This window comes from Saccoglossus kowalevskii, chromosome 4, assembly GCF_978046115.1.
Source record: "Saccoglossus kowalevskii chromosome 4, keSacKowa6.1, whole genome shotgun sequence".
Taxonomy (NCBI): domain Eukaryota; kingdom Metazoa; phylum Hemichordata; class Enteropneusta; family Harrimaniidae; genus Saccoglossus; species Saccoglossus kowalevskii.
In genome coordinates, this window is record NC_140644.1 from 5,509,939 (window position 1) to 5,536,369 (window position 26,431).

Below are 26,431 nucleotides of genomic sequence, written 5' to 3' on the forward strand. Positions count from 1 at the left end.
CTCCCACATATCAAGCATACATGAAAGAATTGACACGTAGCTAGGTATAATTATCTGCCACATGTATTGATTAGTTGTTAAATTAATTATTTCAGACAGTGTCAAAAGCAATTAAAATTGACCTTTAGTATTGGATATATAAATGTGTTAATGTAATGCGCTGATAATTAGCATTCTTACCTGTGCCGTCACAACCAGGTGTTGGACAATTAGCTTTGGAAAGAAAGATATTAAATAGATTTATGAGTGAGGCACACATTACTTGCATTACATGCGTCATATCCATCATGCAATAGTAAACAAACTGAAACCAGTCAGTCATTTTGAATTAATTTGATATGATGCATAATCATGGTTCTGGAAAGCCAGAGATTATGGCATATTAAATCAAGAAGCAAATGCATAAGCATAGTTTGAACATAACTGGAAATGCAGGTGCAAGCACAGAATTATTGACCCTATACGCACATGTTTTTAGAATTCTTACAAACAGAGTCTAAGACAAATCATTTTCAGAAGTGACAAATTATTTATGGAAATTTGTGTATAGAAACATTACCTGTTCGTTGGTCGGGTGGTGCATTCTGCAAGACATGTATGAAAAAAATCATTAACCCACATGAAATTAAGGTGATGATATGAACAATTAAAAAACGATTAATAGAGATCAGGGCATTTTCTACCAGTTACTAGCATGTAACTATAGCAATATATACGATTTCAGAAACGTGAGAAACAGTTTTAAAGAAATATTACGTACTTTGTGTTGATTCAATTATTGATTGTTGAACTGGAAGATTATATACTTCAACAAAGTAATCACAAAGACTACCAGGACACATAGGAGTCTACTGAATGTGTTTATCTCGTAAAGTTTGATTAAATCGGTAAAAGTAAAACCTGACAAAATGGCTAATAAATTGTTTTGATGAAAACACCAGTTGGTTAGATTATTAAAAAATTAGGAAATAACAGAAAAAGCGCAAAAAATTGTTGCCTATATCTTTGTTACTTTTCCGATCATTCATGCAGAAAAAAATGTTTTTGAATCAAACTGGCCACCATTCAATCAGAAGAAAACCTTTTTTTAATTTTAACAAACGCCTCTGAATGCCATATATCAGAATTGAACTCCGAATCACATGGCAATTCATGCACTTACGACACAAGGTCTAATCACATTTGTGAAACTGACATTTATCAAAAATTTACTGAAATTGTACCTTCCTAGGGATATTACTTTGAAATAAACTAATAAACCCGTTGAAATTGTAAATAGCGAAGAATTGTTATCAAGCTCCAAGTGTGCCCTAAAATAAAATATATAGAACTTACATTTTCTTCTGCTTGGACAGGCCGCCGCCGACGACCACCCGCAGCAGGTGGTCTTCTTGGTGGCAGGGGAGCCCGCGGGCAACCGCTGATCGTGTGGTGTGATCTGAATTTTCCAGTTCTGTGACCTATTAAAAATACATCAAGTGTAAAACAGTTTCCCCACCAACTGGAGTTTTGTGTTGCAAGTTCAAATGGTTACAGTTAATTTATTCATCTCCAGTATACCCTTTGTATAAGCAAATACGTACTTGCACAATTATTCCCGTTCAAACTTGGTATGTCCTTATGTATTAATGTTTCTAGGTTTGTGAGAGTATATTTAGGCATGCTTGTGGTTGCCTTCCATTAAACGTAAACTTTGGAGTTGCGTTGAAATCTTGACTAGTTTGTATTCGAAAACTGATAATCAATGATTACAACACTAACATACAAGACAAATTATTTTTTGTGTGGGAAATCAACATTTCCATAGTGCAAAATACGTTTCATGACTAAACAAAATGTACTATGAGTAAGTACAATTAATTTCAGTCATGGAAGATATTAAAACTGTTAATACTTGTTTTTTTTTTAAAAAAATTATGCAGCGAAATCAGCAACAGATCATATTGCATTTTTCGCAATTGCCATTATTCAAAAATTGTCGGGTGCTGTTAATATTACCACACCGTTAATTTGTTTACTTCGTATGGTATCGATTGAGTTTTCTAAACAAACTTACAAATATTTCTTTATTGAACAAAACAATAACTGATCAAGTCATTTAAAATGACAGTCCGGTCAGTATTTTCCACCAAGTGGTGTTATTATTTCTATAGAAGACATCAATGTCATTACTATATATTATGACAGACATGATGAAAACACGTGTATTTAGTCAGTTTACATAATTTGGAAAAAAATAATTTATGTAAAGCTTAATCTGATTTCGAAATGGCAGACATTCTCGATTTTTATCATTAAAATAGTTGCGATTCTACCATTCTGGATTTGTATGTGATGTTTTAATGTGATCGGCCAATTAATATTGATATGACCCTGGGAAAACATTCGTTAAAACAAAGTCTCAAGACGTCCAACATAAATGAACAGATGTACCTAAAATGGTGCTTCTCATTCTTTAAGCATATAGATTTGTGAATTACATATTCTTACCTGTGCCATCGCAGCCAGGAGTTGGACATCTGGGAGCATCTAAATTGAAAAACAAAATTAGTAATGTATTTTTATACTAGATTGCGCAAAAATATGAAGATTTTTTGCAAACCAATAATAAAAGTTTGAAACCTAACACGAAACAGACATCCTGTTATACACCTCACCTCACCTCAACAAAAACACAAATATAAAATAAGATTATACCGTGACGATAATAACCAAATAAGATCTTACAAATAGGAATCTGATGAAGTAATCAAAATCCTTTACATAAGGAAACCAATAACATCTAGAATTGAAGTTATCACCAAATCACATTATATATGAAACCAATAATTGCAGGTGGAAGCAAGTTTGACTAAAAATATTAAAAATCCTACACCCAGTTTAATAACATAACATAATTAGAATTCTTTTGCACAACTAGTGGTATATACAATATACAAAGGGACAACTTGATATAATGAATACACACCTTGAAAGAGGAAATGGCTTTATTTGCTTCCCTATATGCTAATGTTCCCCAGTGATAACATATACATTAACAAATATGCCAGCATATTGTTAATAACCTTACTAAAACATGTTCGTACAAGCAATCTGTTTATATGAGGTTAATATGGATTTCTATTTTTCTTTCAATTAGATTGAATACAGTCTAAATATTTGATAACACATTTGGCATTATATATTTTATATATAATGATTTCAGCGATTTGATATATGGAAACTGAAATTATGATATAGGTCCGAATTCATCTGAAGTGTGGTGCACATTATTGATTTGGTATTCAGAATGCGTGTCTAAACTCTCTCTAAATAGAATATCAACTGTATGGTTGCAACTACGTGGAGTAAATAAGGCACTAAATAGAAAATTATTTACAAAATTTCCCTGGTTCGACAAAATTTATCTTTACAATTTATTGCATAAATTATGATTCAAGTAAGTTGTTCTGCCAGTTAATTTAGTATTGAGGGAGGTACACGCATTTCAGCGACGATACAAAAGTTGCTTCATTATACAATTGCAACTCAATACAATAGCAAATGTGTAAATATAACAATTTTAGGCAAATTACAGGTTTTAACCATATTTTTCTTTGCATAGAACAAATTTACACTGAAATTAATTTAAAAAAAAAATAATATACTTCTCAAACGGAAAGATGAGCAAATAGTGGCAATGTATGAACAGAGTTTTCAGAATGATGGTTTATTAAATACTAGAAATTATGATGTAAACCGTTTATTACCTGCTGCTCTATGATCTCTATCCATTCCCGGTGGATCGCCGGGTGATTCCGGTGGATCGCCTGGTGATTCCGGTGGATCGCCTGGTGATTCCGATGGATCGCCTGGTGATTCCGGTGGATCGATTGGTAAAACCGGCGGATCATCTTGTGATCCACCGGATTCGGCTGGAGATCCACCGGAAGCAACTGGAGACCCAACGGAATCATCTGACAATCCACCAAAACTGGGCTCTGATCCACCACTTGGACTGGCAGGCGAATCCGTTGGTGAGTATGCCTGCAAAATATATAAGCATAGCATAACTACTACAGCATTTTCTTTTGTGAATCAAGGTATAATAAATAATGAATAACAATTCAGAAAGAAAACAAACTACACTTCATTATTTTTCCCAAAGATGTAAATTAAATAAATGCTAGATATCTGTATTAGCATGTGTATAAAACATGTTGATAGTAGATAAGCATATTTTCTATTGCATAAACTATAAGCGCATTTCTTTGTAACTAAATTGGTAACCTGTCCAAGTGTGGTGTGTCATCTACTATACACTGGGAATGTGCACAATTAATACACCAGGAACAATATTGTGACAATACTAACCGGTCTTATTTCATTTGTTTTAAAAATATGCTGTGGGAATTAACTGGTTATATTATCTCACAATTTGTTTTTTTGTCTTTTTCTTCATGCTTTTTGGATGTAGTTTTAACATCTGTATATAGTGCTATAACTTGGCCTGTGCCTCTGTTTTATTACCAATTGTGCTGAACAGAATAAATATTTATATTGACCAACTGCATTAATCTAAAACTGGCTAAAAGTTGCCTTAATAATAAAATTAATTCGTGAACAAAAACATGTAAATACGCAATTAGCTTTTAACCCTCATCTAGTCAAGTCAGTGTAAACGTACATGGGCTGTCACCAAGTAAAGATTGAAAAAAGTAAATCGAGAGCTCTAAAACATGGTTCTGACAATTTCAACCAGTTCAATAGGAAATGTATAGACCTAGATTAACTTTTACTAATGTTTAGAAATCTTCAGTGTTAACGTTTCAATTATTTATATTATTTTACCTGCATATCCATATATATGCCCGTTATTACAAATGTTTCATTGCTGTAAATCAGATGGCTTCTGCGCATGCGTCAACCAAGCGCCGGTTTATCAAATAAATTATCGTCAGCAGTCCCTGACTGAACAACTTTATTCTCTCTCTATCGCTTCTTTGACTTAGCCTAGTTTTGACAGTTCATTTAAATAAATCAATGGAAATATTGATATTCCTAAAGATGCAAGAAGTTATTACAAGTTATGTATTATCGATACACAAATTAGTAGTAGTGCAGTGACCTTGCGTCGCAATGAGAGTTGTCTAGTGTTTTCTGGAATAAATTATTGAAATTAAACTACACGTTGTATTAACAACCCAGCTAGCATCATTAATATAATACTATTCTGGATTTGTTCACGTAGTAACCTGTCTTGTACAGTATCTAATTTAGTCAATAACTGAACCTTGAAGCGCTTGTAGAAACCTCCGAGCATTGATGTTAGTTTATTCTTGATTGACGTTAGGAGAGGGGTAGTCACGGTGACATGTACTACATAAGTTCAGTGGTGTACGCATGTGAAATCCGTCCGGGCAGAAGAGACAACTGAATGACATTAGTTGCATTGATGGTTTTACGTCGTGCGTTCAGAAAGTGTAATTGTTGGTATTTATTTTTTATAAGATAAAAATATGCTTTTGAAATGTTGTCGCTGGCAAATTTACATCCGGAATTGTATTTATATGGGAGTCTGATAAGCACTGAACTGAATTCAACTTACCTATCAATTCGAACAAATTTAGTAAAAAATATATCGTTTGTGGCCTTAGCGTTCTTTGTACATCGCAGTTTTATTTTAAAAATATTGAATATCATTTAGAATTTTTGAGCCCCTGATTATTTACAATGACTTGACGAAAACAAGACGTAAAACTCGTTGTGAAGCTAAGTGACGATCTAGCGTTTGTCAATAAGCACTAATATCTACAAGGTATAACTTGTTCAACAGGGTGCAAATCCCACTGCTCTCCAGGCGTTAAATTGTATCTAATGTTATGTGCTGTTCGTCTCTGGTTATCAATTTGTGATATGTGTTGAGGGCACGCGTGGGGGAAAATGGGGATATTTAAAATGAAATAACATTTAACAAATTATATGTTATAATACAACCAGGAAGGAATACATCTTATATCAGAAAAAATGGGTTGATTAAAGCAAATTAAGTAATTAAACATGAACCTTTCATTGAAATTTGAAATTAATTAAAAGTAATTTGCACAGATAAAATGATCGGGAAAACGCTATACTTATATTATTGAAACATTCTTGACGATTTTTTTAATTTTCGTGAACGGCATTTTGTGTACACATAATCTAATAGCATTTATTAATTAAGTTCCAATAAAATTATATGAGTCATGCTCACGTTTATACAGGCGGGATAGCCATTGTGTGTTCACACACACACACACACACACACACACCCACACGCACACGCACGCACGCACGCACAAATACAATTTTGAATCAAAGCAATGTTCAGTTTCGATTCAAGTCTAGCGGGTACTGTATGCATCGCATATGCATTATATGCTGGGACATTAAATAATTCTTAATTTGACCATAGACAGTTATTTAAGTGCATCTACTAAATTCAAAGAAAATCATGATTTAATTAGTGTATGTTAACAGTATACACATATAACACTACATCACTAACGTCAAGCTCACCCTGACAGAACAGGATTAAATTTGCCAATGATAATTTAATGCAGAGGCAAATTTGGCCTAAATTATATTAGCCAAGTTATATTATAGCTGAACTGTATTACATGATAATAAAGAGAAATGAAAGGGAATTTGCACAATTACCTGTTGCTGTGGTTTATGTTGTTGCTGTTCTTGCTGCTGTTGCTGCTGCTGCACAATTTGTTGCTGTAGTACCTGAAGTTGCTGCTCCCGCTGTTGCAACATTTGTTGGCGCTGCTGCTGTTGTTCTTGCTGCTGCTGTAGCTGCTGCTGTTGTTGCATTAGCTGCTGCTGAAGTTGTTGCTGTTGTTGTTGCTGTTCTTTCAACTGATGTTGATGTTGCAGTAGCTCCTGCCAATGTTGCTGAAGCTGCTGTTGTTGCTCGTGCCATAGTTGACGTGCCTGCTGTTGTTGCTCCTGCTGCTGATCCAGCTGCTGTTGTCGCCATAGTCGCTGTTGTTGCTGTAGATGTTCTTGGATGTGTTGTTGGTGGTGTTGCTGCTGTTGTAGATGTTGTTGTAATCGCTGCAAATGTCCTGCTCTCCGTGTTAGATGTTGCCACTGCGCATATAGGCGGTTCTGCTGTTGTTGTTGTTGCTGCTGCTGCTGGTCTCCACGTTCTGGGAGTTCACGTTCTGGGAGTTCACCTTCTTCTCGTTGCTCCCGAATTTCACCTTCTTCTGCGGATTCATGTTCTTCATCCTTGTATTGAAATAATTATTGCGTATTAAAGTAGATTTTAAAAAGTAATCTTGAGCATCAATGTTACTTATTATTTCATCTCTCATTCAAACTCTGTAGCTTATATTTAACAAGTATCTAGTAATTAAAGTTATTCGTAATAACTGGAAAACAGTGATGAAATTCAAACAAACGAATAATTATCCTTCCCAAAATAATTCTTATAATATTTTTATGCTTAAGTACACTTAAACGAATACATTACTAGTTCTACATACCGTCGCTTCCTCTAACCTTGGCTAAAAACAAAATTGATAGTATTACGTCAATATAAATAACAAGCATATATATACTTCAGATGTTCATTGATGCTATACCATAACATAATTTAATAAACAATCTGCGCAATGTAACAGACCATTTATGTACCAAGTTTCATTGAAATGTGATCAGAACCAATAAATTATGAATTAATATGCTAATTATATGCTACCAGATTTTAACCCAAAGCTAATCAGATTTCTACATTGTCCTAGAGCATCTTTTGTACTAAATCACATTGAAATGGAATAATTAGTACTTTAGATTTCAGTTTGAAAGCTTTAAATTGGTTAATTATGCAAATTAGGTAAATAATATGAACAGATATCAACCCAAAATTAATCAAGTCTGTATATTGTCCTAGAGCATCTATGTAGAAAGTTTTATTGAAATGTTATGATGAGTACTTGAGATATCAGTGTGAAAATTGATTAATTATAGAAATTAGGTGATTAAATGAATATATACCGAAAACTAATTGGCTCTCTGCATAGTCTAGATTTATTGAATGCGATAATTAGTACTCGAGGCATCAGTGGAATAACTTAAAATTAATTATGCAAATTATGTGATTATTATGCACAAATATTTATCCCAAAACAATCTATCTCTGCATAGTCCTTGAGTATCTATATACCAAGATTCATTTAAATATAAATGCTTACTACTTGAAATATCAAAAGCTGAAAATTAATTATGCAAATTGAGTGATTAATATGTACTAATTTGATCCTAAAAACAGGTTTGTGCAGCGTCCTATTACATCCAGGTACCTAATCTCATTGAAATGTGATGATTAGTACTTTAGATATCAGTGGAAAAGCCGAAAATGTACTAATTATTATGCAAATCAGGTAATTAATATGTACATATTTTCACCTAAAATTATTCAAAATCTATGCATAAGTTCAGAGCATCTTTGTACCAAGTTTCTTCAAAAATCTAACGAGCGGTTCTATAGTCATGGAACAGCTAACATGAGCTAATTATTAAATTAGGTAATTAATATGCATGGTTACTACAAAAACCTAAACAAGTCTGTATTGAGCCAGAATATCTATGCCCCAAATTTCATCAAAAACAGATGTATGGTTCTTGAGATATCAGTGGACCAGACTGACGGACACGGACACACACATACAGACACACTAACTTGCAAAGACTGACACCCATTGTGTGCTTCGCACACGGGAGTCATAAATGGTAAGTGTGTAAGTAATAGACAAAGGATGAAAGCTCTAGCCAGCTCACATTGTTTAAACTCTAAAACACAGTCAAACAGAATGAAAACTAAAAACTAAAAAAGAATACCAGCTTGAAGAATATTTGTTGCTTTCAAATTTCGCCAAAGCCATGCTTAAGTTTTACCGATAAATGCAGAATAAATCAAGAAAACTACACAAATTGACTCCATGAATAATTAACGGTTGCCCGAAAGCACGGCACAGTTGGAGGCGTGGCCTATTCAGAATGTGTCAACCAATCACAAAACTGGTTACGAACCAGTTGAGCGAGGCTAAGCGAGTCTTAAACTCTGTGTGGTTCGTAACCAGTCTGGTGATTGGCTGATATAATTTATCTCCAGTCGGGTATTGTATCAAGCTGTAATGTGCAAATGTTTTCTGATATAATTTAATTGTGCAGGTCATTTTCCAATACAATGCCGATATGCAGAATATAACATGTTTGGTTTCACCATGATAGAGATATAGATTACCAAGTTCTATACAATATATTTTTTTCCGAATTAAGAAACGAGATAAATGTCGTAGAGATGAACACCATGCAATATTGGTATGGTGACCGGGCTATTAAGGTCAGTTCTAGGCAGTTCACGAAAGTTTAGAGTATCTTTCAAGGAGATAAGACACGCACGTTTCCCGAAATATGTTAAATTTACACATCACAAGGCAAGTCTGAGCAAGAGAACACACTATCACGCCAACAAATTTGTAATAACACAAACTGAATTAATAGTAACATGAATATAGGGTGGCACTTACCCGTTTAGGTGTCTTTACATTTTCCCCTAATAAAATAACAGAAATGATTTTCAACTGACGTACATCACACAAAATGATTTTCAAGTATTGTACTCAAGAAAAAAATATGTCCACTTGGTCGTAAATTAAACTTGTACTAAAATACGAACAAAAATTTCGAAATTTAAATGCATTACGATAAAGTATAATAACACTTTGTAATCATAATCATGAGCCTTGTCATTCCAATGATGATCATCATACCTTACGATCATTTGTTAGATATTCACCATCGTAAGTAGTAACATGCTTTATAGCACTAGTAAAAATAACTAAAGCCATTTGGAGTGTATATTGTCCCTGCTTTGACTTATAGCAACTAAATACCAACAAAGTAAAGTAATATGTTAATGATCCAAAGAAGTGTTTCATTCCATAAAAATTACGCCATATCTGGACAGTAAATATGCTCCAAATTATCCACTGTACGATTTTAAAACCTGATTGTGAACTTTTTGTTACAACTTTCTGCCGTCAACTATGGTCCTCCTTTCGGAAGTTGAACCTTGATGCTTTGCATGTATTTTATAATAACTTGTTTCGCCGTTTTTTCATTACTCGCGTGATTATAGTGTAAATCATATGTTTGTATACAATCATGTCAAGTCTTTTTACGATTTTTTTTTCGAAATCTTTTATTTAAATTTAGAGAGCGTATATACACCTCTGATAACAGTCTGTTGGTGAGCTTATGTAACTCTGATGTCTGTTGAAGTCTGCCTTGGAATAATATTTTGTACTATTAATGTTGCCATACGCACACTGACCTATATACATATACATTTTGTTCATTTATTTATTTGTCATACGACATATATGGACTTTCAAATGCTTGACAGTCTGAAATAAAGAAAAATAATAATATTACTCACCTTCGTCGTTGTGTTGACGCTTTCGACCTGAAACAAAACAAAGTAATTATCAAAGGTATGTTAGAGAAACTAAAGTTTTACACGATGCGTTTAGCTGTTAAACAGATCCGAGATTTGTACCAATAAATCACGAATAGCAGCATTATATTTACTAATTGTCTGATACAGTTGAAATAGTAAAACTTGGTACTAGCGACCTTAGCTGAAAACTAAGTACTGTAGTTACTTTACAAACAAATAAAATATTATTACAAACTATATTACACTATATTACAAGTCTATACTTCAATCTATATATATATATACTAATTTATATATGCTACACAGTCATTTTGCTTAACTTCAAACTTATACATCAGCCGTATATTGCTGCTCAATTTCTGGCCACACGATGACTGCTGCTTGCTCAAGGAAAACATTGTGCAGTCAACCAGTTTCCACCGTCAATGTCAGACCCCAATTGTATACACAAGTAACTGTCGATGTAACTTCCAAATTGTATACACAACACATTACTGATAACATTATCCCCACTTGCATACTCATTATAACCGCTGGTCACCACTTATATACATTATTTATATTTCGTATCATTTAAACTATACAATTATATAAACTTTACATTGTTCGAAATGTTTCTCCAAGTTAAATATTACGGAGTTTTCACTACATAATGTGAGTACAGGTGTTCTGCGTCATATCCCAAATGTGATGCATCACATCAAAATAAACCCCAAGTATACCACATCTTGGGGTTTATCATCACTTTAAATGCCCACAAACGTACCTATTTCGCCTTCTTCTAAATCTGATACTATTTCACCCTCTTCTGATTCAGAAGATTCAGTTTCCTGGTATAGAAATAATTATAACAGATTGTTATCAAGGCCGAATAATAGGTGTACGTGTACACCTTTCACTGCATGTTTCTTCATCTTCCATGTCATCTGATCACATGACACTTCCCCTGCACCTTCGAATTCCCTCACTGCAAATTCCATTTTACAGATATCTGATAATTGGCTGCATAACAGCGATACTGATAATTAACAAAATAACGACATCGATCATAAGCCAATGATTTATAACTTCCTTAAATACATGTTATTTAACTTAGACATGGATGTGTAGGCATTGTCTTCACACACATGACAGTAATGTAACGAATTACATACCTTGGCTTCTTCCAGCCTTGGCTGAAAAAAACGCGTATATTGAATTAATATGGTAGTAACTAAATATAAACACATTTGAATATATGTCATGTTAATGCCAATGCCTTTAAAGGAAAGGTCAAGGCTAACAATACTCCCAGATAAAAGAGCTCGGTAAATGCAAGATCATGCAATTTACAGTTTTCTATATCACTTTTCATTCTCTAGATATTAAACTTTTCATCAATTTGTGTAGTCCGCCATCTTGATTCTTCGGCAAAGGATTATGGGTAAAGTATGACAGAATAATAAATAATAAAATAATAAAACACCGGGGAATGATGGTCTTAGTGCCGAATTTTATAAAACATTTTGGGCTTTGGTGGGACCCTGTGTGGTGAAAGCATTGAATTATGGGTATGAGGTGGGTAAATTATCAATTACACAAAGACAGGCAGTGATATCATTACTCCCTAAAGAAGGAAAGGACCTCAGATACATTAAAAATTGGCGCCCCATATCGCTGTTAAATTTGGATTATAAGATTGCGGCTAAATGTGTTGCCTTGAGAGTGGAGAAAGTATTACCCTCCCTTATTTCTGAACTCCAGTCTGCTTTTGTTAAAGGTAGATATATAGGTGACTGTGCACGTCTGATAGATGACCTTATGAACTACACAAAAGACAGGAATATACCTGGAATTTTATTTTGCATTGATTTTGAAAAGGCATTTGACTCTTTGGAATGGCAATACATTTTTGCTGTTCTAAAGAAATATAATTTTGGGGAGTCATTTATTAACTGGATTCATTGTTTCTACTCTGATATCTCAAGTTGTGTAATGAACAAAGGCTTTTCAACTGGGTATTTTAACATGAATCGAGGTGTAAGACAAGGTGACCCTTTATCTCCTGCTTTGTTTATTTTAAGTTTGGAACCTTTACTAAATGCTATATCTGAAAATAATAAAATAAATGGTATTCAGATTGGTCCAAATCAAGTGAAATACACTGCTTATGCAGATGATCTCACCACTTTTGTTAGAGACTTGGCTTCTGCTACGGAACTATTTAGCAAATTGGACTGTTTTAGTACTGTATCTGGGCTGAGGGTAAATGCGGATAAAACGGAAGCAATGTGGATAGGTAGCTGGAGACACCGAAAAGACGAACCTTTAAAATTAAAATGGTGTTCAGATTGTGTTAAAATTGTCGGTATATATTTTTCATATAACGATGATCTTGCGACTTCAATGAATTGTGAAAAATATCTTGTGTCAGTTGGAAAGCTTTTAAAATTTTGGGCTTGTCGTAATTTATCTTTACTCGGTAAAATACAAGTTATTAGATCCTTAGCTATTTCCAAATTACTGTATACGTTTAACCTTATTTCCGTTCCTAAATCAGTATTAGTTAAACTCAACTCGATGTTTTATAATTTCCTCTGGAACGGTCCTGATAAGATCGCCAGAAACACTGTGATTGGTAATATGTTAAAGGGGGGTTTGGCTATGCCGGATTTATTGAGCATGTGTGTTGGAGCAAAAGCAAATTGGGTTAAAAAGTTTTTTGATAAAAATTACCATCCATGGAAACAAGTTTTTGATTGGTATCTTAATTCGGTAGGTGGAGCAAATTTGTTGTTCCAGTGTAATTTTAATAGGGAAATGTTACCGATAAACTTGCCACCCTTTTATGAGTCTGTTCTTCATGCATGGTCGTCAGTAAATTTACATAAACCCCCGGAAAATCTTCAAGAAATCGCAAGTGAGATTATTTGGAACAATCAAAATATTATTATTCAAGGAAAATCTATCTTTTATAGGGAATTGTATAACATAGGTATAGTTTATATTACGGATTTATATGATAAGAATGGTAAAATTCTGTCTTGGGATCTATTGGTTAATCGTTTGGAAGGCACGACAATTTTTTTAAAATGGTTTGGTCTTGTGGATGCAATTCCGAAAACTTGGCATATTAAACGTTCTTATGTTGTTAGACCCACTCTCCCGGTAAGTGTTCCTAGTGATGGTAAAATTATAGTTATTAGCAAAATGTCTACGAGAATATTTTCCCAAATACTAGTTAAAAGGAAATTTTCCCCCCCGAAAAGCGAAATATACTACCAAAATTTGTTTCCTACTATAACTTTAGACTGGAAAAAATTGTATGCACTTCCGTACAAGGTTACAATAGAATCTAAGTCACGTGCATTTTATTGTAAAATTTTGAGAAATATTCTATATATTAATTTTATTTTATTTAAAATGTCCCCAGCTTATGCATCATCTCCCCTGTGTACTTTTTGTAAAAAAACAGATGAAACTTTACTACATTTATTTGTAGACTGCCAATATTCAAAGGAGCTTTGGGGTAAAGTATTTCATAACTGGGGCAAATTTTTAAATCTAAACAGTCTGCCAGATAAACATCAATTACTACTTGGGGATGGAAATTTTAGTACTATTACAAATCAGGTTATATTACTTGCTAAACGGGCTATATACACTGCTAGGTGTCAAGATACCTTACTCAGTTTCATAGTATTAAAACATTTAGTATTGAATATTTATAAAATTGAAAAATATATTGCAACTCGTAAAAATATTATGGAGCATCATGTTAATAAATGGAGTGATTTTCCAGTCGAATAGGTCAAATTGTATGTACTTTACCTTACTCTGATAATTTTTTGTATTTGTGATTGTGTTGTACTTTTTGTTCTGTTTCCTTTTCATGTATTGTTAATTGTATAAGAATAAAAAAGAGTACCGTGAAAAAAAAAAAAAAAAAAAAAAAAAAAGTATGACAGAATCACTATAATTATATGCACAACGAAAATTTGAACTAATTCGCATCAGTATTTCTCATGTTATATATGAAATCCTTCTCAATGAACAGATTCTATGATGTCATACTTTACCCAAAATACTTTGCTAGAGATCTCCTGCATTTTCAGAGCTTTTTCTTGAGGGGTCATGTTGTTTGGCACGCCTTTTTCTTTAAGAACATAATAAACGACACTGATGCTAAGCAAAGTCCACATCAAGCGTCAAATTAAATATGTCACCTAGGATTTAATGTTTTATTGTGAAGAAATACTATGTTTGATTTGTTCCATTTACCTAATGTACATTATAAAAAATATTAATAACAAGAAGAACTGTTTGTTAAAGGTGTTGAACGCATTCGACAGTGAAAATTAAAAGCAACTACATTGTCAAATCAGTTGGTACATAGCCTTAGGCATATGCACGATTTCATTCCTTGACACAATCGTATAGACTAACAAAAGTGTATCAATTTTCATCAAAATCAGATTTTAAAACAAAAATTGTTGTCTTACTGCCATCTTTTATCGGATCGTATAATGTATGCATGGTCCAGGCATGTCTAAATTCATAATATTATAATGTGCCATTTTCCAAAGTTGGTGTTTCATTACTACCAACTAGTATACTACACTAAAGTGCTTTACATTATAACTCATTATGCAGATGGCATTGTCAGTCCATACATTCTGCTTATAATAGTGTACATAAACTTAGTGCTAAACGCGGGCAATGACTTGCAACACATTATCAGATGCAAAGTTAAAACTTAGTATGAATATGAATAAGCACTGAACACGTACCTGATATGGAAGAGCTGTAGGGGAAGCTGAAAGTAAAGACAAATAGGTTAACTTGTGTATCACACTATTACACAACCTGAATTAACCCTTTTAATACCAGATCGACATTCATCATTTCCCTAAAAAAACTAGCTCCTTTTGCGTCACAATTCTGCATTGTATTCAATTGAAGGTTATGTTTTCTTATAAGGCAAATATAGAGAGACAGTAAGAAGAACATGTTTAAAACTAGTTTCTTTTTCATGGAAATGCCAAAAGTTTAATTAAAAATTAGAATATGTATTTAGATATCGGATTGAAGATCCGTATTACCCACTCATACAATTATTTCGGCTCAAAAGGTTACAAAATCGAAAATTAAGAGACAACTCAATAAGTCAAATGTTAAAAGGAAACCACTGCGACAGGAAAGATTAGATGGATGTGCGCTGAGAATGGGATAGTATATAGAACCCGAATCAAAACATCCCCTCCGCAATACATCCCCTGGCAAGTGGGCAGAATATATTCAAATTTGCACTTCTGAACGTTTAGTCAACCATGGCAGACGAATCCACATTCATTCTGATGATGGGCGGATACGCTAACCATTTTCCACTCATCAGGTACATAAATGCGGGAATGAAACACTCGATCAAAATGCAAAACAAATTGATGTGACTAGGTATAATATTATGTATTGTATCTCTACTACTGTGTATCAACTAAAAATAACTGATACGTGATATATATCAGTTAACCAATAATGAGTAATGTTAATGCCAAGTTCGATTGAAAGCAATCCAGGAATTCCTGAAAAACTTTCGATATTTTCAATTGTTGATTTTCACATTTTTGTGAACAAAAATGAACCTTGATCGACCATTTTCAATTCAATCACAAACAAGCTATGCATGACACAGTTCCTGTTCGTTATCATTATGATTGACACTTGTATCTGATCGTCAAACAAGTACTTGTCCATATTGAGAACAGCATTCAAAATCAGCCATTTTGAATACATGTATGTATGTATGTATATATCTATATATCATGTATAACGAATATATAAAATTTGGATATAATCAGTCAAAACATTTAAGAGATATGGCTCTAAAAGTCCAATCATTAAAATAAAATGGCCACCAGTCAGCCATTTTGAATCTGATCTGAAAAATAAAATGATGTGCATCAGGAACCCGTTATGTCTAATGTATGTACCAAGTTTGAACGAAATCCAACCATAAATGCCAGAAACGCTTGATATTTGATGATTTTTTTAGCACAAAAAATGGCCACCATTCGGCCATTTTTAATAGGATCGTCAAACCAATATACTGTATATATCTATGACATTATGTATAATGGATATTAAAAATTTTAACATATTCAGTGAAAGCAAGTCAGACATATGGCACGAGAACAACATTCATTAAAACAAAATGGCCACCAGTCGGCCATTTTGAATCTAATCTGAAAAACAAAATTATTTGCATCACGGTCCCATAATTTCTAATGTATATACCAAGTTTGAGCAAAATCCATCTGTAAACAGCCGAGAAATGCTTGATTTTTATGATTTTTTTTACCACAAAAATGGCCGCCATTCGGCCATCTTGAATCAGATAGTGAAACAAATTGACGTGCATATGTATAATATCATGTATGATGTATGTGTAAAGTTTTGTGATTGGTCCAGGCGTTTCTAAGATATAGGTCCGGACGCACGCACGCACGGAGGTCAAAACATAAGTCCCCGTTTTCGGACTACGTCCGAACGGGGACTAAAAAGTGCATAATTTAGCCATCATACGAAAAGTTCATGTCTGAAAGAAATCGGTACAGGAATCCCTGATAAACCGGTGATGGCATTGTGTACGTGTGTGCGCGTGCGTGTGCGCGTGCGTGTTTTCTTAGACAATACTTGTGCATATGCCTCTTATGACATTTGTACCAACTTCGAACAAAATCGGTCAAAGCACACTATGCTCTGAATGTTCTTGTTTGGTTCTAGTTCGTAGAGTAGAAATAAATCCTCAGTCTGGCCAGTAATATGCTCCAAATAACCCCATGTAGTAGGTTTGGCTCTATACTCGCTACATACATGGTGGTAACACTTTCTATTTCCATTCCTGAATACGGAATATCACATTGTAGCAGTGTTTTGTGGAACCGTTGTAATTGCCCCAGGGACATGAACATGCGTTTCAATAACATGGTATAATCACAATATATTGCTCACCTCCAAATGGAACTCCTGTAAATATCTTGGGCATCCTATACTGGTAAAAAGCTGGCTTTTCTGCACCTCGATCTGTGAATAAACTGAGATTATCAAAGTCTTGTCTATATTTGAAATTCAGATTTACAATTATGCATTTAATGTAAAACTGATTTGTAGCTTGTAACGTATCACGAAATCATGGATAGCAAACTAGCACATTAAGCTATTTTATGAATGGACGATTTCAGGTAAGAATCGAGTATTGGTCCGCTGATACTGTAAAATTGTTATTGGTCAATTACAACAAAATGAGTCACTTTGTAAACAGGAACGTAACTAGTTAACAGATGGTACACGACTGAAACCTAAAATAAGATTCATGGCGTTGAGGTACTGTTGAATATAATCTATCTATCTATCTATCTATATAGATAGATAGATAGATAGATACTAACACGCGGGCATATGCTCATTTCACTCATCCTGTTTTTATTGAGTTTATCTTTCCCCAATCGCCCATTTTCTGACAGGACGCTCTTCGAATGCGCCCAAAACAAACACCAAATGCATCTCAAATGGACTAAATATGTATTTTACCCTAAATATATACAAAATACATTCCATATTAAAGCGCGGTGGTCGTCGTGCGGCGCGTGTTCGAATTTCATGTAAATAAACAATGTATTTTACAAGCGTTGTGTACGTCGCTATTAGTCCCATATCGAACAGTACGCGGCGCGACGATCACCGCCCTTTAATCTGAAACAGGCCCGATTCACATCACCAATTGTACTAACAATACCTCCTAACACGCCAAAAAAACACCCTAAATGCAGTCAAAAAATGTCCAATCCTGCACTAAAAATAAAACACTACAATTATAGTTCCTGGTACCTGGGGTATCAGTTTGGGTGCACGAGTGATGACAACATTACATGAATTGACCAAGGTACCACTGCAAAATATTTGATGACATGTTATTTTACGAGACAAAAACATCAGCCGTTAATAGTCAACTAAAATGATGCTTACCTGGTAGCGGTCTTGGTTGACTGGTTTCCCTTCCCTGGGCCCCAGCTCCCGACCCTGTGGACGGTCCCGCGCCCCCCTCCCGGTCTGGTCCCAACGAACCCCCATCCCTATCCCTCCCCCGCCCCGAATTTGGCTCAAACCTACTACCACCCGCACCACTATCAACTTCCCCCCTTCCCTCATCCGACCCCCTCCCCTCATGATCACTCCTAACCCCGATATCACTGTCACTACTAGAACTTGTATCACTATCCTGAAAAAAAGAAGAAAATGCACGAGTATTAGTTATTTATAACTTCAATGTACAAATATGAATTTCGTGTCACATGTGCAGCACAGTGTGGTCGTATTTTAATAACTCGGGCTACCTATTGGCTGGCTTTGCCATTTCGAATACATTTTATGAAGACATACATTTTATGAAGTGAATTTTATTGCTCTCAACTACGCATAATTTGACTGTATGTGGGTTTTCAAAGGAGCCAAAGCTAGCTCCAAGTTTTTTTAAATATCAAAACCAGCTCGGACTACTGAAAAAAATGTTATGTTTTTTTTTCTTTGTTTTTTTTAAATGGCTGATATTGAGTCATCTTTCATTGATCGTAAAAATTTGCTCGTAAATTATTATTATTAAAAATTGTTTGAAGTTGAATGTGATCAATCCAGGCACGTCCGAGGTAAAGATAATAGTTTAGATTAATCATTGAATAATGTGATCAATCCAGACACGTCCGAGGTAAAGATAATAGTTTAGATTAATCATTGAATAATGTGATCAATCCAGACACGGCCGAGGTAAAGATAATAGTTTAGATTAATCATTGGATTAATGTGATCAATCCAGACACGTCTGAGGTAAAGATAATAGTTTAGATTAATCATTGAATAATGTGATCAATCCAGACACGTCCGAGGTAAAGATAATAGTTTAGATTAATCATTGAATAATGTGATCAATCCAGACACGTCCGAGGTAAATATAATAGTTTAGATTAATCATTGGATTAATGTGATCAATCCAGACACGTCTGAGGTAAAGATAATAGTTTAGATTAATCATTGAATAATGTGATCAATCCAGACACGTCCGAGGTAAAGATAATAGTTTAGATTAATCATTGGATTAATGTGATCAATCCAGACTCGTCTGAGGTAAAGATAATAGTTTAGATTAATCATTGAATAATGTGATCAATCCAGACACGTCCGAGGTAAAGATAATAGTTTAGATTAATCATTGGATTAATGTGATCAATCCAGCTGGGCACGTCCGAGGTAAAGATAATAGTTTAGATTAATCATTGGATTAATGTGATCAATCCAGCTGGGCACGTCCGATTTAAAGATAATAGTTTAGATTAATCATTGGATTAACATTCGAGGATACAAAAAATACACGTGTCTAACAGATTTGAACAAAATATGACATAGGATGTCATAAACGAATAACCGCTAAATTGGTAATTTTGAACCTAGGTCATCAAGGCGTAAAGTAGAAGAATGTATACTATATTGTTTTAACTATTTACCAAGTAAACAAAATCTGTCAGGTACATCAAAAAAGTGGGTAACAAACAAATACAAATATGACACAAGCTTCATTTTGAATCAGATCATGAAACAGTGACATGTAAAGTTTGCAAACATTTTAGCACTATTGAGCAGTTTCAAATCAAATAGCCAATCTGATGTCATCAATGTAGACATGCCCAAAAATCTGATGATATGCTCAAATGTCAATTTGTACTGTTTTTTGTAACTATCGGTCAAAATTCAAAAACAGAAATCTGCCCAGTCATGCCAATAGCATATGGTCAAGTTATTTTGTTTAAAATTACTGTTGCATCATTATTAGTACATAACACGGGGTACCATTTTTACTACAAGAATTAACCTTGCATGTTCAGGTATATTTATTTTATTGAGCGTTCGCCAATGCGTTTGAGGGACTCCGTCGGCGAGGGCGCAATAACTATCGCCAACCATGGCACGCTAGAAGTGGCAATGAACTATCAAAATTCATGAAGTGCCAATAACAAATTTGAATGTTGGTTTTTTTTTTTACATATTTTTATATATATATATATATATATATAATATATATATGACGCAATGCCCATCTGAACTGCGTGCATTCAATCTCTTTATTAAACAAATGTCAAATGACATTATTACTGTAAAATCATTGAAACCAACATTCGATCACAAAACTTCAGAGCGTCACAAACGTGAATAACACGAGTGTTATACGAGTCAGTAAATGGCGGAGAACTAAGCACGTGGTTATGAATCATTAAGCCGTACCCTTTCCAAGGCAAGTCAGCTGTACCAGTCTTTTTATATACAGTACTTGTATTTTCACGGACTTAGAATGGAATTAACTTTGTATTCCATGGCATGGAAGTCATATAGTGATGATAGAAGACATGACATTGATATATTTTATTCAGACCCCGTTTCTGAAAATGATTGTTTTGTCAACTCTAAACACGTAACGCAAGAAGTTACTTGATTTTTGCCGAAACGAAACGCACTTTCCATTCTGTTATATATATGCTTATAAGGTTTGGGCAGATTATTCCGCGAAATTAAACAACGATACATAATAACGTTACAAGTAATGCTACAACGACGCTGAAACGAAGCAACATGAAGCGAACGCAACTGAAAACTGACATGACACTGATGCCTTTGTAGTGAGCGAACCTGAGTGACGTTGCGGCAAAAGTAGGCAAAGCTGTATTATTTTTGACTTGGGAGGTTTCAAAATGCCACTTATAACGTTTATGATTACAACATGCAATTCATTATCGAATTATGTGAAAAAAGAGTATGATTAAACTCGTTTTAAAGTTATCTCTTTGAAACGAGTTTGACAGAGAGCAGAAAAAAAAACGTCCGTGCTTACCATTTTTTAAATTTGTCTGTGAAGAATATATGTAAATTGACATCACCTGACCAGTTGAATTCACACCTGGCTTAACAGAGCTGAGTTATCTGATCGGGCATTGGCTGACACCACAAGTGGCATCTCTATGTGGACAATGACATCGCGAGTTCTCAGTAAGTAGGCAATCGTCAGTATTTAAAACTTAAATATGTTGTTTCGATGGGTGTGGTAATGTGTAATGCCGGACGTTTCGACCCCGGACGTTCCGGCTAAGAGTTTCGACCAAGGCGGACGTTTCGGCCCATGGCTCTCTTCTGTAAAATAACCGATCTTCAGTATTTGAAATTAGCGTTACAAGTAATGTTGCCGACATTAATTAAGGCCATACAGACATATCTCCAAATCAGATCAAGTGAACAGTGGTGGTAAACGCAGTATAGGTACGGCAACCGAGGAGGGTCACGACCGTGCTTCGTGAAAAGTGTCACTTTTTTGTGTGTTTCATTTTTTCCGTATTTCTAGCATTTATAATTAATATTTGATTTGCATTTTAAAATGGCTTTGTTGATTAAAAACAATACAAAATTTAAAAACAAGAATAAAAATCGCAAATTGAAATCCTCATCTTACTTTTGAAAATGAATTTGCATTTAAAAATTTACTTTTATTTTTGAAAAGTGATTTTCATTCGAAAATTTTATTGGATTGGAAATGCTGTTCGTTGTAATCATCGTCGTCACTGCACAGATTGGTCGGACTGAAGTCTTTTTCTGACGTATATTTGGTTACTTTAATTTGACATTCATATTGTTGTGGAAAGAACATGGGAATTAAAGTCTAGCACAGAGTGGCGAAACTGTGTACATGAAGTCACCCACTCATCGAGTCGAATTTGAAAATTGAATGATATTTTCGAATATGACTACTGTAACCTATAATTCTGTCATTTCCCGGGAAAAAATAGGAAAATAAGAAATGATTTATTATACAAGGAAACCAAAGTTTGGCTTTTATAGACAGGTGAATAATTGTTGCCTGTATTTTGTTGTGATTTGTACCCACCCCAATCTTAACTCTAACCATGGAGCCTGGAAGTAAAAAAAAAAGATTTCATTTTTAACTTCATGCTCTAACCCTGCCCCTACCTTCCACCACCCCAAACAAATAGAATTAAGGAAGTTGCAGGTCAGATTTTGAGATAGAGTGAGGGGTCGGGTGCAAGGGAAAGACTTTCCAGAAATGATTAATATTGTTCAGTGTTATTATAAGTTAGCTTTACTCCTTGAATTCTTTATATTACAGAATGGACTGTGACCGTGAAAATATCCCCAGGGGAAAATGTTCTAAATGCTTATGTAAGCAGTATAAAAAGCAAATGCAGTCTAATAAGGCATGTTCTTGTATGCCTAGAGACCATGTGAGTATATAATTAAGTATCAAGTGGTATACCCAACTTCGGCGGGGGTTATTGCTATTATATTATACCAGTATATTGACAATTCGATAAAACTTGTAAAAAAAGAGTTTACTTTCATCTCCTAAAAGATCATGATTATGGCCCTTGAACATGAATATTTATAAGAATAGTATGTAGTTGTATGCTGAATGCATACAAAAATTACATGCGCAACACAGTTCAAATCGAATACAAACTAATTTTTATTCCACATAAAAAAAAAACATATCCACATTGAATAGGGCAGCGTAAACACACAAATTAGCATAACAAAGGATGACCTTTCTGACCTTATACTGGCGCGCAACGCGATTTGAAATACAGGGTCGTGTACAGTTTGGATCATTTAAACAACGGATTTTCCACGTTTTCATTCCGGTTTTTGTACAATTTGGACTGTAATTTGCCCATTGAAAGTACAGTTGTGAAATAAACCGGTTTTGTGACTCATCATACTACTTGTAACTGTGGATATTTGACGTTCGGCGGGACGCGGTGTATCATGTACGGCGACCGGCACAGCGACCTCAATTCCAACATCTGACGTGGATACCTTTGGTCTCACCAAAGTTTTGTGACAGTATGACTGACAAGTTTTGTCGTTGTTCTGGGGTAAGTTTGATGGTGTAAGATCGGATTTTCGCATCGTTTTTTGTGACACGTACATGATATGCCTTGTCTCAACTCCGGCCGAAAGACTTTGCACGCCGTCGCTCTAGTAATACAGTGGTTGGTGTGCACTCGGCACAAATCTGTAGCTTTCGAAATTACCTTCATCATCTCCTGTAATTTATTTACCCATAGTGAAGAATTACAATACCATATATCGTCGTCGAATCCTGCGTTGTCCCGTGTTTTTTGAAACAGATGGCAATTACCCGGGTGCACTGCAATTTTGTCAGCTGCCGCTGCCGGACCGGTGGCATACATTTTTGCCTGTGACTCATAGTTTTTTTTTTTCATTTTTATGTCATTAAATCCCTCAATTATATCTTGTACTTAAAGATCATGTTTTCTTTGTTGGAAGTTCGCAATCCATCTCAAAGTAACAACACTGAGAACATAGCGTTCTGGCGTTCGTGTAGGCACCTCACGGTGTTAAGGGACGGTGGTTTAGGTTTGTGTGGCGAACGACAATCACCCAACGACCGACGCTCACAACTTGGATCCCACCATTAACAAAAAGCAATATTATAGTTATATAACTTTTCAGATGTTTTTAATTCAGTATTTTTTTTAATATTCTTCTAAAATTCAACCACTATATTTCCCTAAAAATCAAATAATACTGGTTTTATGTATTTCCGTATTAAACCTGTAATCAATTCATGTTCCAGGGCCACTTGGTTTAGCCGTGCATTATCAGCCAATATACCATGGATTGTATATGCAAATTTTGTGTTTGGACCAATCAAATCAATGGATTAACGCCATCAATATACTGGTATAATATAATATGCATTTTATTAACACAATAACATATGACTCACTGCCAACATGACATACCTTTTTATTTATTTATTTATTTATTTATTTATTTATTTGTTTATTTATTTATTTATTTATTTATTTATTTATTTATTTATTTATTTACCCTTGCTCAATTTCTAGAAACAGAAAAAGAAAGAAAAAAGTAAAAGTTAATATTACTGACATCAGGCATTTAAATGTCAAGTAAGATCCTGCTGCCTGACTTCAAAACTTTTACTTATTGCCGTGCTACAATGCGTAGGTATGGTTTCTAGAAACTCTCCATATTTATAGAGTATACTGTAATTTGTTGATACTTAACTCGTTGTATCTGTGCTTTCATTGAAGAGAGAGCAAGACTACACATGTCAACTAGACAATATGCACATGCAGCCATCCCCAATAAACAACAATCAATCTTGGATATGCTGGGTTATATTAGTTGTTCTTTAATAATAACGAAATGTTTTTTTTAACACTTTTTCCATGCTAGTGTGCTGGTTCTTGCCAGTTATGTGCATGCACAAATTTCTTAAGTGCATCAATGGCAAGTGCACGTGTAGTGCTGAAAATGGAGTGTGTGATGTGTGGTCATAGCATTAAAAAACACACACCTTCAAAAAAAACTGGTGAGTTTGATTTTTAACAAAGTTTATATTTCCAGTCTTGGTAATCACTGTTCTCCTGCAATGTATTTGCTAGACTCATAATTTGAAATGTGCCAATCTGGGGGTTAGGATGTTTTTAGAAAACATTTGTGGACACATCAATTGTTAATGTTTGTAATATTTTGTGTGCATTTTACCATTTCTACAAATTGTATATGCAATCTTTTTGGTAGTTCTCGTTTTTACATTTTGTCATTTTGCTACTGTATTTGCAGGACAAAATTTATTGATAGTTCAAATGTGCAAACTAATTGTTGTTTTTTTCCTAACCATAATTTCAGGACATACAGTGAATAGTAGCCAAGCAAGCAATGATAGTGAGTAAAAAAAGAATTCATATCAGTATTAGTTACCTATATTGCATTTTCATTTTGTACATGTCAAGTATTGATTATCTCACTTGTAGATATTAAGAGGGTCCTTAAATTCAGACCCTAAGAACAATGATTGGTCACTCCATGACATGTAGTCTTGTTTCATCATGCTAGAGGGTAAATTTCCATGTTACTATATGCATATATAATGCACATTTGCAAGCAAACACTAATGTGAAAATGAAAGAAGTAATCACATATCATTTGTATAAGTATGAATCTTCAGTGACAAGTAGCGTTCTGGCTCAAGTTCATTGCATTCTATTTTAGAACATACAATATAGATGCAAGCAGTGATAAGGAGATTTCCAAATAATAGCTACACTGGCTGCAAGTCTGCAACACAGTGATGGTTGGTAGTATTGTCTATCGAAAAAAAGCTAAAATAAATTAAAATAATAAATTTATTATATAACAAACTAAATTTAACAAAACATACTTAAAAATGGAGATGCCTGTGATGTCTGGATCACGTTCACGCTGAAAAATATACTAAAAGACCAAATGTAAATATTGTTGTACAATTGTAAACATCACGCAGTGCTTATGTGGAAAACAATCATAATATTCATTACACTCACTGTAAGTGTCTTTGTTGAATATGTCCAGTGGTTGTTTTGCTTAGCTCAGGTGTTACCTGTAGTAAAAAGCATTAATAGTTATATTGTTTTGTTTCAGATGCAGACCACAAAAGTACCACAAGTACTGAATGTAATTATTGATATGTTTTTAGATTTATTGCCCCATGAAACATAGTGTCAGCTGGGGATACAGTCAGTCTCGTCTTTCTGTCCTTTCAATTTTCAGGCCAATTCTTTTGAATCATGCTGTGAATCATGGTCCAACATTTGTGCCTACATGCATCAGTATGTCTGTCTGTCCTTTGTTTGTTTGCATTTAAGTACAGAATCATAATTTTAAAACTTTAATTTTATAGCAAAATTTTGAACACTTGTTGTTGGTCATTATCTTACACTTGGTAGTGCAAACTACCAGCTTACATACATCAGTGTTTCTATCTGTCTGTTTGTCTGGTTATTCACATATATGTATAGAGTCATGTAACTTCACAGGCCA

The 26,431-nt window shown here is 34.3% G+C and overlaps 1 long non-coding RNA gene across 1 annotated transcript; it reads left to right on the forward strand.

Annotated features, from left to right (window-relative positions):
• The first annotated feature begins 24,518 nt into the window (after positions 1 to 24,518).
• LOC146746213 (uncharacterized) lies at positions 24,519 to 26,068 on the forward strand. The gene is made up of 4 exons (XR_014929141.1): positions 24,519 to 24,570; positions 24,806 to 24,941; positions 25,262 to 25,297; positions 26,033 to 26,068. It is a non-coding gene; the product is annotated as an uncharacterized LOC146746213 (long non-coding RNA).
• The last annotated feature ends 363 nt before the right edge of the window (positions 26,069 to 26,431 follow it).